Genomic DNA, 18,297 nt, shown 5'->3' on the forward strand with positions numbered 1-18,297 from the left:
GGTAGGCTATAATTACGTATTTTAGTCGCTTATTATACTCTAATTTGCTACACTATAATTGAGTTTGAGTTTTAATCGCTGGTGTTTTGCACTAATTGCGTGTTTTATGCCTTGTAGGAGTGATTCTGAGCTATGTAGGTGTTATGGAGCTAATTCGAGTTATTTGGAGCTTTGAAGTTTGAGTAAAATCCAAAAGGATTAAGCCGGGATCGTGTTTGGGGGTCGAGGATCAATTCTGGACGTCAAAATTCAAGGAAGAAGCAACTATTGAAGAAATGCACTAGTGCGAGGCACTGTGCGATGCATTAGTGTAATTTTATGTTAGAAATTTCCAAAGTTCAGAGACTGAGTTTTTTGGTCTGACAGAAAAAGCACTAGTGCGACGCATGAAAATCAATAAGTTTGCAAGTTTTCCTATTTCGGCTAGGTAAGGGAGATTTCGTCTAGGCCCAACCCTACTTGGTATAAATACATGGAAAACATTATTTTTTGACTTTTGACATACCTTAGACCTAAGGAGACTATTTTGGAAGGAGAGAAGACGTTGGGAACATTCTTTGGAGGAGAAAATCATCGAGTTTTTCATTCCTTCATCTTTTATTTGTAATTTGTTTATGCAAAATACTTGGAAAGTTGTTTCTATGAACATGAGTGGCTAAGTACTCTAGTTTCTAGGGTTGTGGTTGACATGATTATTAACGTTTATTAAGTACATCTTCGTTGATTCGGATTATCATCTTGTGGTTATTTCTTTAATTCTAGTTTTAACTTGTGAATTGTTGTAGCTACCAATTCACCATACTATCTATGCTATGCTTGGGAAAGTTGTGTTTAGATTAGAGTAGAATTAAAGAGAACTTGTTTCTGAACTCGTGGCTCGGGGAAAGATTTCGCAGTTAGGATAGGAATATACCTAGCGGTCTTGCTTAGTAAATACCGTATTATATTTGTTCATGATAGACTCAATACTATAGGAATATAGGATTGATATATTGTGGGCAGACGAATAGTATTGTGGGAACATGCTATTCATATAAATGATCCGGTTAATTAGCAACCATAGACAATCTAGATTAACAAGTGTGATTATTGAACTTAATAGGATTGATAAACCAACCACAACCCTGGAATTTTCATCTCCTCTGAATTAAAATCTCATCATACACATTTGCACTCTTGATAAATTAGTTGTTACTTATTTAATTTCCGCAATAGTAGATTAATAGAAAAATATCACTCTTGATTATCTTGGGCTAACTGATTTTAGTTTGCTTCGTTAACGATTGATCTAAGTCTATGTGGGTTCGACATCCAACTTTCGAGTCACTTTATTACTTGACGGCCATGTATACTTATGTGTACTTGGGGAACCAACATAGTTGTACGTGTTCTCACCGTCTGTGAGTGAATAGAAAGACAAATATTTTAGAATCCGAAGTCAAAATATCGCACGATAAGGAATCAAAGAAGTGAAGCTTTTCCTAACAGTTTCATAGCCTCTCGAAGATACGTATAAACGTCTCCGTACCGATCCGTGAGACTCTACTAAACCTGCTTGTGACTCATTACACCTATGAACCTAGAGCTCTGATACCAACTTGTCACGATCCCAATTTTCCTCCATAGGATGGCGTGATGGCACCTAGTCTCTACGACTAGGTAAGCCTAATAATTTGCGGAAAATGAATATAAAACTGAACTCCAATCTTAACACATGATATATAAATATAAAAACTACGATTTAAATAATTAGAACTTCCAATACCCGGTATAAATAAGTCATAAGCTTCTAAGAGAAAATGCTAAGTGTCTCTATACATCAAGTCTAAAAAGAATAAGGGAAACAACATAATAGGGATAGAGGGGGACTCCGAGGTCTGTGGACGCTGGAAGATATACCTTGAAGTCTCCACGTGCGGTCCAACTCACTGGTATTTGGTCTGGTGGGAAGAACCTGGATCTGCACAAAAAGATGTGCAGAAGTGTAGTATTAGTACACCACAACGGTACCCAGTAAGTGCCAAGCCTAACCTCGGTAGAGTAGTGACGAGGTCAGGTCAGGGCCCTACCGGTTTAAAAGATAAGCAAGGCAAAAGATATAATAATATTTTGAAATCACTCAGAATTTAAACAACGAGAAGTTTCAGAAAATAACAGCACAACAAATAGAGGTAGACAACAGGGGCACTCCCGAGGTATCGCCTCGTAACCCAAAAGTAAATGCTCAACAGAGGGATCTCCCGAGGTACCGCCTTGTACTCCTAAAAGTAAATGCTCAACAGGGGGGGATCTCCCGAGGTACCACCTCGTAATCCCAAAAGTAAATATGCATAACGGAGGGGGGGAGGGATCTCCCAAGGTACCGCCTCGTAGTCCCAAAGTAAATATGCAAGACATGGGGGATCTCTGAGGAACCGCCTCGTAGTCCCAAAGTTAATATGCAGCAGACAAGCGAAGGTACAACACATTTACAGCAAGAAATCTTACAGTTTAAAGATTTAATTCAAATCAAGGGAAGCGGGTAATTCAACTAAGCATGTTGCACAAATTGCAAGTAAGAGTTAAGGCACATAGACATACGATACTAGGCCAAACATGATCACTACATATGCTAAGACAACTCAATTAAGGAATTTAAAAGAAGACAACTCAGCAAGAATCGAAATTTCCACAATTAGCCCGTGTACGCACTCGTCACCTCGCGTACACGATGCTCGCATATAAGAGGTTGTTACAACAGTACCAAATCCTAAGGGAATTTCCCCCACACAAAGTTAGACAAGCCACTTACCTCAAATCAAGCTCAATCAGTCAATAAGAATGCCTTTCCCTCAACTTTCTGACTCTGAATGACCCAAATCTAGCCAAAAGCAATTTCATACTATAAATATAACTATAAGAAACTAATCTAATTAATAAAATCAAGACTTCAACAAGAAATTAGAAAATAGTCCCAAAAACTCGACTCAGGCCCACGTCTCGGAATCGGGTAAAAGTCATAAAATACGAACACCCATTCAACTACGAGTTCACCCTTATCAAAATTACTCAAATCTGATACCAAAATCCCGATCAAAACCTCAAAATTTGGTTTAAGAACTTTCTTCCATTTTCCCTCAATTTTCCACCCAAAACACTAATTAAATGGTAAAATTAAACACATAATCATGGAAATTAGCCAAAACTAGGTAAGAATCACTTAACCAAACACCCACGTGAAAATCTCTCCAAGAATCACCTAAATTCGAGCTCTCAAGTCCAAATGGTGAAAAATGACATAAACCCTAGATTTTTGAAATTAATATTGCTGCCCAGGTATTTCTTCTACGCGAAAATTGCCTTGCGTTCGCAAAGCACAAAAAGCAACTGGCCAAATTTCCTTTTACGCGAACGCGAGGTTCCACTCACGAACATGGTGACTACTTCCCCCAGGCCTCCGCGAACGTGGAGCCTCACACGCTAACGCGTAGGCTTAAGGTTTGCTGCCCCCACTAACCTTTCCTCTTTGCGAACACGTGGACTGTCTCGCGAATGCGTAGACCTAAGAATCCAAAACTTCATGAACGTGGGACCTGCTTCACGAACGTGAAGGCAAAGTTTCCAGTGGCACTCAAACTCCTCTACGGGAATGCGGGAGCACCTTCGCGAATGTGTAGAAGAAAACCAGACAGCAGGAAAAAAACAATCTGAAGCTTCAGCCCTCTTCCATGTCCAAATTCCAATCCGTTAACCATCCGAAATCCACCCGAGGCCCTCGGGACCTCAACCAAACATACGAACAAGTCCTAAAACATCATACGAACAATGCTCGAAGCGTCAAAACACATCAAACAACACTAGAATCACGAATTGCGCATCGTTTCAAGCCTAATGAAGTTTTAAACTTTAAACTTCTACATTCGACGCCGAAACCTATCAAATCAAGTCCGATTGACCTCATATTTTGTACACAAGTCATAAATGACATTACAGACCTGTTCCAACTTTTGGAATTGAAATCCGACCCCGATAACAAAAATTCTACTCCCGGTCAAACTTTCCAAAAATCATCCAATTTTCCAACTTTCGCCATTTGACGCCGAAATGACCTACGAACCTCCAAATCAACATACGGACATGCTCCTAAGACTAAAATCACCCTACAGAGCTATTAGAATCGCTAAAACTCCATTCCTGAGTCATCTTCACACAATTCCAACTACGGTCGATTCCTACGACTTAAACTTCTATTTTAGGGACTATGTGTCCATTTCACCCCGAAACCAAAAACAAATCCTCCCAGCAAGCCACGTAACCATAAAATGAAATAGAGGGAGAAATAAATAGGGGTTTGGGGCTAATACTCTCAAAACGACCGCCGGGTCGTTACATACGTACATCACTCAAGAACAAAAGTTAAGAAGTTAAAGATATGTCAAATGATATACAATAATTAACTTTTTGTATTGTAATGACCCAAACAGTCATTTTACCTTTTATAACCCCGTTCCCTAAAATAAAACTCCCCATATATGCTTTTAATGATTTATGACTTGCGAGGATGGTTGGTTCGGGATTTGAAAGTGTTTGGGTTGAAATCGGAACACTTGGTTCCTTAAGTTAGCCTTAAAAGGCCAAGTTTGATTTCGGTCAACATTTTGAGAAAACGACCCCGGAATCGGGATTTGACGGTTCCTATAGGTTCGTATGATGATTTCAGACTTGGACGTATGTTTGAATCCGATTTTGGATAATCCGGGAGCGTTTTGGCGCTTAATAGTGAAAAAGTAACTATTTGAAGGTTTAAAGATCTTTAAATTTGGTTTGGAGTAGGTTTTGGAGTAATTGAAGTCCGTTTGGAATTCTGAGTTTAGGAATAGTTCCGTATAGTGATTTAAGACTTGCACGTGAAATTTTGTGTCATTCCGGGTTGTTTAAGTACGTTTCGGCGCATTGAAAGTAAATTGAAGAACTTGAAGTTCTTAAGTTTGATTCAATTTGGTTTGGGGTATGATTCTTAGATTTGATGTTGTTTTACACGTTCCATGAGTTCGAGCGAGTCCATTTTATGATTTCAAACCTGTTGGTATGTTCAGGCGGGGCTCCGAGGGCCTCGAGTGTTAACCGGACGAGGCTCAGACCAATTTTGAAAATTTGAGCCAAAGCTGAAGCTCCCAGCTACTGTCAGAATCACACCTGCGCTTGGACAGTCGCAGGTGTGACGTTTGTTCGCAGAAGCGGAAGGAGGAGGGAATGCCTGCCACCGCAGGTGCGGAACTTTGGCGCACCTGTGAATGCGCAGGTGCGAGGCTAGGCGCACAGATGCAAGGCTTGGTCATGCGAGTGGAACTCGCACCTGCAAGGCTTTTGCGCAGGTGCGAAGCCGCAGGTGCGTTCCCACCTCCGCAGGTGCGAAAGGCCTGTTTGGCAGAAAGCTTAAAAGAACGGGAATCAACCATTTTGAGCCCATTTTTACTCCATTTTCGGGCGATTTCAGAGCTTTTGAGAGGGGGATTTCAATTAGCAATTGGAAGGTAAGTTAATTCTACACCCCTTGAGTTAAATACATAGATTATGGGTAGATTATAACTAGTAAATCTTAGAAATCAAAGGTTTAGATGAAAAACCTAGATTTTTATAAAAATGAGATTTTAACCACGAAAATGGTTATGGAATTGGATAGAAATTATATATTTGAGTTCTTGAGATTATGGGTAACGTTTTCATCCGAAAATTTTTGAAATTCGGGCACGTGGGCCCGGGGTAAATTTTAGAAATTTTACTGTTTTGGTTAGGGTAATTTATTTAATAGCCTAAATTCAAATTATTGAACATGTATTAATTATTTTGTATAACATTTGGATAGCTTCGGATTTTTCGGCATCGAATTGAGAATTTAATGCGACGTGGTAATCGGAAAATGGACTTTGAGACAAGGTAAGTCTCTTGTCTAATCTTGTGAGGGAAAAATTATCCCATAGGTAATTAAATTAATAATTGTTGCTAATTGTGGGGGCTACGTATGCACGAGGTGACGAGAGTCTGTGCGTAGCTACTATTAATGCTAAAGTCGGGGTAGTTTAGGACTCAAAGCATGACTTACTTGTGCAAGTTGCACTCCTTACTTAATTAAAATTATTTGATATATATATATATATATATATATATATATATATATATATATATATGTAAATTGTTAGGTAAAAATATTAAAAGATAAAAATCTCATATGCTTAATTTTCTATTTAAATTAATTAATTATTAAAAAAAATTATTCATTCCTCTCGAATTGATCTTATAATAAATATACTCTCCTTCCGGAGGTACATAAAAAAATGTCCCCCTTTCTTGTAGAGCGGGCCGAATGCCTCGGCAGGATAAATGCATCTATGAATCGCGCCGCATATCCCTCGGCAGTGTACACGATACTTTGGAACGGGCCGTACGACCTCGGCAGAAATCGTGCCTAATAATAATAATAATTACACGATACTTTGCTATTTTTCTTGCAACTTGTGAATTTAATTAATAGATTGGAAATTGTTGCATTTGAAGGATTTTTATTATTTTTGCTAATTGAATAAAATTATTGATTAACTCTATGAATCATGCTAATTTAAATAATTTTATTTCATTCTATTTCTTATTGTTGACCCTTAGTGAGTGTCAAAGTCGACCATCTCGTCTCTACCACTTCGAGATTAGGCTTGATACTTACTGGGTACACGTTATTTACGTACTCATACTACACTTGCTGCACTTTTTGTGCAGGACCTGAGGCAAGTACTAGTAGAGGACCTATCATCTTACACCCACGTTATCCAGAGGCGTAGTGGTGAGCTGCCTTTCTGAGCCGTTCTGCAGCTATCAGTGTCTCTTCTTGTATTTACATTCTGTCTATTTTATTTCAGACAGTATTTGGAGTTTTGTATAATCTACTAGATGCTCATACACTTGTGACACCAGGTCTTGGCACCCACACTAGTAGAATGTTTTGATTTAATTATTTTCTTGATTATTTTAATTTACCAGATCTATTCATATTGTTTTAAATCTTGCAAGTAAGAAGAGTTTAATTACTCGGCTAATTTTAAATAATATAATATGGGTTTAAATTACTGGTTGGCTTGCCTAGCTGTAGTGTTGGGCGCCATCACGGCCTATAGGTGAAATTGGGTCGTGACATGTATGTTATAAATTTATTTTATAACTCAACCACTTTAGATTATATATGCAGTTTAGGTAATATTTTTTTTTAATTTGTTAACTTTAATTATGATAGATGCAGGATGCTAGGTATACAGGTGTAAAGCACGTGTCCAAAAATTAGTATATTATTTTATAGAGAAAGGAAGAACATGAGGTCGACCAAGGGTATTATGGTCATTTAAAAAATATAACTGCTTTCTTTGCTTGTATAGTAGGCACAAAAGCTTGGTTGTGGGTTTCTAATGACTGAAAAAATCAAAAGTAAGCTATTGAATTCTTCAGATGGACCCACTTCCCATTCAACCTTAACTTGCTTTTTAAATGCACTACTTGACTATAGTTACATTTTTATTTGTTTGAAAGTAGATTACTTCTCACTTTCACTGCTTAAAAAATATTTTTTTCAACAAGTATTTTTAACTAGAAAAACTATCTTTTGGGTAATTTTATAATTCAATCGTTCATTTGATTAAAAACATACTATGATAACATGCATTTATATATAATAATTCTATTATCTCCTTAAGAAAAATTATTTCATTTGTTTTATTTACTGATATTTTTGGTAAAGAATATTTAAAAAAGTGGCAATAATATATGTAGATTCTTATTAAGATGTTCTTATATTAATATCAATTGATATCATTTTATACAAATTCTCATTAAATTGCAATTTTAATTGGAACACTTTATAAAATCAGGAAAACATTATTTAAGAAAAAATATGGTTTCAAGTCCCCTTTTTTATTAATGAATATTGAAATTTCTTCAAATTATATAAAAAAAATTCCCTCTATAAAACATGAGTTGAGAATAATCTAAACAAAAAATTAAGACAGCTAATTTGGAGAATTGTTTTCTTTATTATATACTAAGCAACATGAGAAGTACTATTATGCAGGATTATACTTCTTCCTCTATGATCAAATTTAGTTGGGTACTTCCTATGTGTTTAATAAAGAATTCAACATTATATAAATTTTATAATACATAAATATAAAACTAACTATTTTTAAATAATTCTCAACAAATAATTATAGTAAAGAAAGTGGTACTACACCCTAGAGTATCTCAATGACATCAAATGAAACTAGAAAAAAAACTGTGATCGAAAAATTTATTTATTTATAATGAATTATTCAGATATGTCTTTAAACTAGAATAAAATACACATTTGGAAATAAAATGAATAAATTTTATTATTCAAATTTTGATTAATATAAAAACCAAAAAGCAATACATTAACACACTTGAAAATACTAAAAGAGTACAACTATATATTATTCAATTTAAACAATGAGAAAGTACATCATGACTTATTTTTTAACTGATTTTTTATTTATTTTTTTATAATCAATTTTAAGTTTGATGGTGCAGAACTATTTTTTTTAAATAAAAATGTGTAGAACCTATGTAGAAATACTCTAACTTGTACTTGAAGTATTGAATAATCTTTGTTATAATAAAGTATCAGACTTAGACAAGTATTACATAATGATTGGTATAGTAATACGATTTCAGAAAAATTAAAAATACATATAAAGCAAAAGATAAAAAATAATACAGGTAAACATGATTTTATACGTTATCACACAAAAGTCTATTTTCTTTCTTTTTAAGACGAATAAAGTGTGTAATTAGCAATAGATCAAGAAATATTAAAAGGAAGAAAATAAGAAAAGTGAGGGGCTCTTTTCAGTTTTAGCCCGCGCCATAATTATATTCGGTAGCCGAAAAAGTGCATAAAATTTTGTATAATTTTTGTATATAACATGCAGAATATATATATATATATATATATACAAAAAAAATATATTTTTCGGTTATTATTTTGAGAGTGGCTATACAATGTTATTTTTTCAAAAAAAGCAACAATTGGGCCCGTGCATCGCACGGTCTGTCATCTAATTTAAGTTCCAAGGCACTATATTCTAGTGTAAGTGCATATATAGCCATTTTTAGGACTTCTATTTAGTGGGTGTTTGGACATAAGAATTATAAAATTTTAAAAAAAAAGTAAAAACAATTCAAGTGAAAATGGTATTTGAAAATTAGAGTTGCATTTCGACATGAATATAATTTTGGGTTATTTTTGAAGTTTTGTGGTGATCTGAGTGAAAATTTTGGAAAATAATTTTTTGGAATTTTTTAAATTTTTAAAAAATTCCAAAATTCATCTTCAAGTGAAAATTAAAAATTTTATGGCCAAACACTGATTTCGAAAAAAAGTAAAAAGTTTTCAAAAAAGAATTGAAAAAATTCTTGTGTCCAAATGGGATCTTCATAGTAAATAATTAAACTTGAATCACAAATAATTTCAATTGGTTAAATTTTAAGTAGTTTATTAAAAAAATAAATGTATTATCTATATTATTATTAAAGCATGAATAAAATATTGGATTACAAAAATAACCTTTTAATATGAATCATAATAACTCACAATATAAAGACATAATCGAAATTCTAGACAAGCCTTGTAATCCTATTAGTTTTAGGACATAATATTACTTGTTATTGTAACGACCCGATCGGTCGTTTTGAGTATCACAACCCTGTTTCCCTATTTACTGCTCAATTTATGACTTATCGGGTTAGTTGGTTCAGGTCCGGAAGGAGTTCAGAGTGAAATGAGACACTTAGTCTCATAATTGAAAACTTAAGTTGGAAAAGTTGACCGGATATTCACTTATGTGTAAACGACCTCGAAATTGAATTCTGATGATTCCAATAGTTTCGTATGGTTATTTTGGACTTAGGAGAGTGTCCGAAAAATTATTTGGAGGTCTGTAGTAGAATTAGGCTTGAAATGACGAAAGTTGAATTTTTGGAAAGTTTGACCGGGGGGAGTTGACCTTTTGATATCGGGGTCGAAATCCGATTCCGAAAATTGGAATAGGTATGTTATGTCATTTATGACTTGTGTGCAAAATTTGAGGTCAATCGTACTTGATTCGATAGGTTTCGACATCGAATGTAGAAGTTGAAAATTTCATAATAGACTAAAGTTTCAAGTGAGTTCGCACAAGACCTAACTTCAACTGAGCATAACTCTCATGATGCGAAGTTTTATATGGTTTATTACCTATAAAATGAAAGAACTTTGAGTATTGTGTCTAACCCTTCAAACCGTTCGTCATTTGGACATTCCTACAAGAAGTTATGACCAAATTACCAAAGGCTGGAAAGAAATGAGATTCTGCGACAATTATGCGATCGCAGAATAATTCTGCGATCGCGAAAGTACTTCTGCGACAGCAAACTGGTCGCAGAATGGACCAGAAGAGTCCAGTTTTGGGCACCGATTTTTGCGACCATTTTGAGACCCGCATACCCATTCTGCGGTCCATTATGCGACCGCAGACCTGCTTTCGGAGGATTAATTTTTCTATTTTCATAACCCGACCCCATTTTGATAAATAGGCTTTGGGACTCATTTTGGAGCAAAAATCTAATATTTTTAGAGAGAAGGGAGAGTGTTCTAGAGAGAGGAAGAATCTCAAGTGCTTTGTTAATCAAGATCTTGTTAAGCTTTGAAATCCAACAAGAAAATATCACAAGATCTTCACCCTAGAGGTAAGGTTCTAACCCCTAGTCTTCAGTTTTGAATTTGGGTAAAAATGGGTGATTAAGAGTATGATTCTTGGGTTTAATAGTATTATTTATACATATCGATAAGGTTTATGGAAAGATTTTTGAGTTCAAATGGGTAAAGATTGGGTTAAAAATGGTAAATTAAAAATTTGAGGGTTGAGTTGATATCGGAATTTGGTAAAATTTATATAGTTGGACTCGTGGTTGGATGGGCGTTCATATTTTATAACTTTTGTCGGGTTCCGAGATGTAGACCCCACAGGCAATTTTTTAGTGTAATTTTAGATTTTGTGAAAAAATTAGTATTTTGATATGGAATAAATTCCTATAATTTGGGTTGACTGAATCAAATTAATTGTGACTAGATTCGAGCCGTTCAGAAGTTGTTACGTGCAGAATAGAATTTCTGGAGCATTGTTTAGCTTGCTCGACATTGGATTCGGCTTGTTCGAGGTAAGTAGCTCTTCTAATCTTGGAGCTGAGGGTATGGACCCTGAATATATGTATTATGTGAAATGTTGGGAGGTAACGCACATGCTAGGTGACGGGCATGTGGGCGTGCACCATGGAAATTGTGACATAATTATTTCCGTAAACTTTTGTAGTCAAATAATCTTGGCATTTTCTATATAGTTTTATGTTAAAGAAATTGAGCTGAGAATCATATTAAAAATCATGTTGAGGCTATGTGCCAGTATTATTGGGACCCACAGAGGTCATATTGCTGTGAATTATTTGTTTTAAATTGAAAATTCATACTCAGTCATATTCATGTCATTACATATCATATCTCAGTCTCTGTTGTTATTTATTGATACATCATATCACCATTTTCGGGCTATTTTTATGACATTGTAAGCCCATGAGAAAGAGACTGGAGAGATTGATGTCTGAGTGAGGCCGAGGGACTGATTGTAAGGATAATTATGGGATCGGGCTGCACGCCGCAGCAGGCCATATTGGCTTTATATACTTTATTATTATGTGGACCGGGGCTGCCCGCCTGCAGCATGCCTTATACACTTTATTATAGCACGTGAGTTGTCCGTGCAGATACAAATATTGATACTATAGCACGTGAGTTGTCCGTGCAGCACGTGAGTTGTCCGTGCAGATTATAGCGCTTGGGCTGAAGGAGCCCTTCCGGAGTCTGTACACACCCCCAGTGAGTGCAGGTACCTACTGAGTGCGAGTGCCGAGCGATTGGGAGGACTGAGTGACTGGGAGGACTGAGTGAAATGATACTCTGAGTGTATGCATATGATTTTATCACTGAGTTGTATCGCATTGACATGGACACATGACATACAAGCATAGAGATGTATTTTCCCCATACTGTACAATATCACATCATTCATGATTTCTCACACATGTTGAAAGATGGGCATAGTGATGCATTTGTTTTACACGGGTTATCTCGAAAGAAAATGAAACATCTCATTTATTATTGAAAAGATTTTTGGGAAAATTATTGTTTTCAAACTTATTCATATTTTTGGCAACTTCGGTAAACGATTTGGGTTTTCACTGATGTACTTGAAAGGAATTACTATTTTTTTGAAATCATGATTTAGCTGAGCATTTTATCTTTGAGTTACTTCTTGTATTATTTGCTTTACGTGGGTATGGACTGTTGTGGACTATTGGTTTTGGACCCGACCTTGGTACAAGCTTATCATTACTTTCAACCTAAGGCTAGGTTTATTACTTATTGAGTATATGGGGTCGATTGTGCTCATACTATACTTCTGCACCTTGCGCAGATGATGGCTGCTGATGTTGCTGTGTTCGTTGGGAGCTGGATCTGAAGATGTACCTGTGTTCCGGTTGTAGCTGCCTCTTGTTCATGGAAGCCTTAGATTTATAACAATCTATTCATGTACATTTCGAACAGATGATGTATTATTTCATATCAGTTTTGTAAATTCTATTCTTAGAAGCTCATAATTTGTACTACCAGTTCTTGGGAAAATGTATTGGTTTTATCTATTTTCTTTTAATTAATTGCCTTATTAATTTCATTAGAATTGGAAAGTTAGTAAATTGGCTTACCTAGCGGATTGTGTTAGGTGTCATCACGACTAGTTGGATTTTGGGTCGTGATAAGGTGGTATCAGAGCTCTAGGTTCATAGGTTCTATAAGTCATGAGCAAGTGTCTAGTAGAGTCTTGCAGATCGGTATGATAACGTTCATACTTATCTTCGAGAGGCTACATGGCATTTAGGATAATTTTCCATCTTTCCTTCTTTATCGTGCATAATTGATTCAGCTTGAAATTTAACTCTTTGAATTCCTTCCACGCATTCGTATGCGCACATGAGCACTCGGTATCAGCTGTGCATCACCGTCTTGTGATTCCATGGACGAGGTTCGAGGTGAGTATTCTGTGTTTTGGTGATGGGCCAGTCTGGAGGACTTGAGGCCATGGTTAGACCGCAACTTAAGCTCGATAACTTCAGTTGTAACTTGTACAATTGGACTCATATGTCCAGTAATAACCCTACGAGTGGAATTTGTGGCTCGATGAGCGGTGGAATTGGAATGGCTGTGTGATGGGTATGATGTGACCGCGAGATGTGTTAAGACGATTTGAATATGACGAAAAGTATTTTCTTGAAATGTAATGGAAAGGCCATTGGGTGCTTGATTTTCGATTTGATATGACGTAAAGTCTCTAGTATGAATGTTTTAAAGGATCTTTCACGTTGTTAAATTTTGGGACAAAATAAATTCTCATGTCTTGTTAATAAGTTTGGACTTGGAAAGATTAAGTGATTGCGTAGTAATTGTGACTGCGAAAGGGTATAACAAGATACCAATTTGAGGCTAAGCAGGTGGGTTATCCCCTGCGGAGTAATCTACGTAGGTATGTTCCTTATATGTGAGTGGAGAGTTTCTTTTCTGCCAGCATGGCATATGTGTGGAGATTTGAATTTGAATCTGGTTGAGAAAGTTGACTTGAGTGTCAAGAGAATGATTGCGAGCTTAGCGGATGATTTGGTGTATTTTTATGGTTGGCGTTGCATGAGTTTGAGAAGAAGTTTCGTTGAATTGACTGTGGCATTATGACAGTAACAGAGTATTGGTATTGTTAGTTATGGAATATTTTAATCTATGGCTTTGAGCCAAGTGGGGGAGCCTGCTATTGATAATTCAATTTCATGGTTATATGTAAAGGTTTAGTTTTGAGCTGAGACATATTGGTGGGTTAGTTATGACATACAGAAGTTGAGATCGAGGATGACTCGAAAAAGGAAATTCCTGGATATGGGTTATATTGCACTTATGAGTATATGAAAATCGTAGGATGAGTGAGTTGTTATTTGTGAATGATGTAGTGCGCACGGAGTATGAATTTTATAGGTGGTATTAAAGTAGAGTTACTTCTTTGAGTGTTGTTGTGCTAATGAGGCACGTGTCTTTTGGCCCATTTGGGTGGTGTAATGTGGATTTGAACAAAGAGGGTGACTCTCGAGAAAGTTTTAATGGATTCGAGATTAATATGTAACAATTGAGAATTTTTGGTGGATTTGTTTATGGCTAAAATCTGAGATTTAAGTTGGATGGTGTCGAGACTTGTGGTATTTTTGTATATTATTATGGATTTTATATTTCGGTATCAGGAAGGTGAATGAAATGGCCTTAGACTCAAATAAGGTATTTTCAGAGTGGGTATTTCGGTTGCGGTATTTATAGGGGTAATTATGATGTGGTGAGACTCTACAGATATTTTGGTGGCAATATTCTTGGGTTTGGTGACCTACATGGTTTGGTCGAGTTAGAGGAATTTAGATCTAATAGCTTGGTTATGTGCAGATGGATTTCAAAGTGTTCTTGATGGTTTCTACCATGGTTTGAACCGGATATTTTCTACTGGTGTGGGAAACATGTTGTGTATTGTGATTTCCTCCTAGAAGGAAGCAAGAAGAAGGTTTCTAACTAACCAGGTATGTAATTTGCTGGTGACTCAGAATTGATAATGGAATTCTTGTGCTTGCCACATGATGACATAATAGATGTGGTGTGTTGTGCAGGATTAGGATTTACATGTACAAGGTGATAGTTCAGTCTTGAAGAGAAGGTAACGAATGTTGGACAGCATGGTTAGCTTCAAATATTTTGATGAATGTTATAACTACTTGGTAATTCCTAATAAGGGTGCGCATTTCAGAAGGCGTGTTGTGTTTTGACTTACGGTTGTTCATCGGTATTGCAGTACTCACCTGGTTGATAGACTGCTGATATTCCAATTATTGCTATATGGCACAGAAGAATTATGAAAGTATTCCTCATGGGATTATCGTGAATGGAAGATGTGTTAGTCATTTTAGTGCTGGAGTTGGGATCAGTTAAGGTGATTCATGTGTTCGATGAATTTGGAGACTGGGAGTTCTCAGAAGTATATTGTTTCGGGGTTGCGACCTATTTGAGGTGACTATTTTATTTAAAACTCGGTGGAGGCACTAGTTGCGTTAATTATTTGTGATAGCTATGCGCTATGAGTGCGCATATATGTGAGGTTTGAGCCCATGTGCGGTCATTAGAGCAAGTATTAATACTCAGAAGAATGCTTAGGTTATTATATGCCTAGAGTTGACTGTTAAGCGTAAAGTTATAACATTTCCAGTATTTGTACCTTTGTTGAGAAATATCTGGGCTATACTTGAGGTTACAAAGAAGATGATTCCCTAAATAAACAGGATAGTTACTAATTCTGCGTTAAAAAAAAATCCGATTTGAAGTGTGATATCAGACTTTGCACGTGCTTACACTATGGCGTGCTATTTCTACCAATCCAGGAGCATGAGAATCTTATTTCATTATAATATACAAGTGTACTTGTTTAATTGCTCCTGTATGATATGCTGGGACTGGAGGCCTGTGACCATGCCAGGCGATTCATATTATTGGCACGTGAGTTGTCCGTTCCGTATGTGGGAATTCTATTTCTATAATAATTTATCTGATCTATTAATTTCCTTCCTCTACAATTGTGCACATGCACCTACGGTTATCCTCTTCACGAAATTTGAGGAGTTGGTTGTAACATTGCGGTTGTGGTGATGCTTGTTGAACTTGCAATACGGTTCTCTTCCTTGAGATATCTCCCATATTTGGGTACACAGATTGCGCAGTTGTGGCTTGAGTTATATTGATGTGGCGTGTCTGTGGGATAGTTGTGTTTAATAATATAAGGTCATTGGACCTAGAATGGGTACTATAAAGCTTGATTATGGTACATTCGGGAGGATAATATTGAAAGTCGGTTTAAGAAAGGATTATGGTTCTGGTTGGGGTGAGAGACCTCCATGGCTAGTTGATCTGATGAGTGGTTATGAGTTTTTGATTGTTTCTTTCATCATTGGCAGTGTACGAAGGTTTCGAAATGAGGTTCTGTTGAATGCAGGGTTTTATACTGGTACTTGGTTGGTTTTGAGTAGTTACTGTGATCAGAAATGGTGCTACGAGTATGCAAGTTGTGTAGTATGGTATGTGATTATATCTGGGATTATGGTTATTGCTGGATACAGCTTGTTCAGGCTTATACAGTGTGTAGATGTGAGATTCGGGTCTTAAAAAGAATTCTGGATGTTAGAAATTTGGCTCCATGGTTTTGGGGCTAAGGTTGAATTAATGATTTTCAATTATGTTGTGTGGTCAGGCCTATATAGAATAGGGTGACGTGATATCACCCCCGAGTATGTGCGTGGTAAGGTGGAATAGAGATTTGAAGGTTAAGAACAACTCTTGGCACGTTCGAGGACGAACATATGTTTAAATGGGGGAGAATGTAACGACCCGACCGGTCGTTTTGAGTATCACAGCCCCGTTCCCCCATTTACTACTCAATTTATGCCTTATAGTTGATTTATGACTCATCGGGTTAGTTGGTTCGGGTCCGGAAGGATTTCGGAGTGAAATGAGACACTTAGTCTCATAATTGAAAACTTAAGTTGGAAAAGTTGACCGGATATTTACTTATGTGAAAACTACCTCGGAATTTAATTCTAATGATTCCAATAGCTCCGTATGGTTATTTTGGACTTAGGAGCGTGTCCGAAAAATTATTTGGAGGTCCGTAGTAGAATTAGGCTTGAAATGGCAAAAGTTAAATTTTTGGAAAGATTGATCGGGGGGTTGACTTTTTGATATCGGGGTCGGAATCCGATTCCGAAAATTGAATAGGTCTGTTATGTCATTTATGACTTGTGTGCAAAATTTGAGGTCAATCGGACTTGATTCGATAGGTTTCGGCTTCGAATGTAGAAGTTGGAAATTTCATAATAGACTAAAGTTTCAAGTGAGTACGCACAAGACCTAACTTCAAATGAGCATAACTCTCATGATGCGAAGTTTTAGATGGTGTATTACCTATCAAATGAAATATCTTTGAGTCTAGCTTCTAACGCTTCAAACCGTTCGTCATTTGGACATTCCTACAAGAAGTTATGACCAAATTACCAAAGGCTTGAAAAAATGAGATTCTACGACAATTCTTCGGTCGCAGAATAATTCTGTGATCGCGAAAGTGCTTCTGCGACCGCAAACTAGTTGCAGAATGGACCAGAACAGTCCAGTTTTGGGCACCGATTTTTGCGACCATTTTGCGACCCGCATACCCATTCCGCGGTCCATTATGCGACCGCAGACCTGATTTCGGAGGATTAATTTTTCTATTTTCATAACCCGACCCCATTTTGATAAATAGGCTTTGGGACTCATTTTGGAGCAAAAATCTAATATTTTTAGAGAGAAGGGAGAGTGTTCTAGAGAGAGGAAGAAGCTCAAGTGCTTTGTTCATCAAGATCTTGTTCAAGCTTTGAAATCCAACAAGGAAATATCACAAGATCTTCACCCTAGAGGTAAGGTTCTAACCCCTAGTCTTCAGTTTTGAATTTGGGTAAAAATGGATGATTAAGAGTATGATTCTTGGGTGTAATAGTATTATTTATACATATCAATAAGGTTTATGGAAAGATTTTTGAGTTCAAATGGGTAAAGATTGGGTTGAAAATGGTAAATTGAAGATTTGAGGGTCGAGTTGATGCCGGAATTTGGTGAAATTTGTATAGTTGGACACGTGGTTGGATGTGCGTTCATATTTTGTAACTTTTTTCGGGTTCCGAGACGTGGGCCCAAGGGCAATTTTTGAGTGTAATTTTGAATTTTGTGAAAAAATTAGTATTTTGATATGGAATAAATTTCTATAATTTGGGTTGACTGAATCAAATTAATTGTGACTAGATTCGAGCCGTTCGGAAGTTGTTAAGCGCAGAATGGAATTTCTGGAGCATTGTTTAGCTTGTTCGACATTGAATTTGGCTTGTTCGAGGTAAGTAACTCTTCTAATCTTGGAGCTGAGGGTATGGACCCTGAATATATGTATTATGTGAAATGTTGGGAGGTGACGCACATGCTAGGTGACGGGCGTGTGGGCGTGCACCATGGAAATTGTGACATAATTGTTTCCGTAAAATTTTGTAGTCAAATAATCTTGGCATTTTCTATATAGTTTT

Source organism: Nicotiana tomentosiformis, chromosome 6 (genome assembly GCF_000390325.3).
Source record: "Nicotiana tomentosiformis chromosome 6, ASM39032v3, whole genome shotgun sequence".
Taxonomy (NCBI): domain Eukaryota; kingdom Viridiplantae; phylum Streptophyta; class Magnoliopsida; order Solanales; family Solanaceae; genus Nicotiana; species Nicotiana tomentosiformis.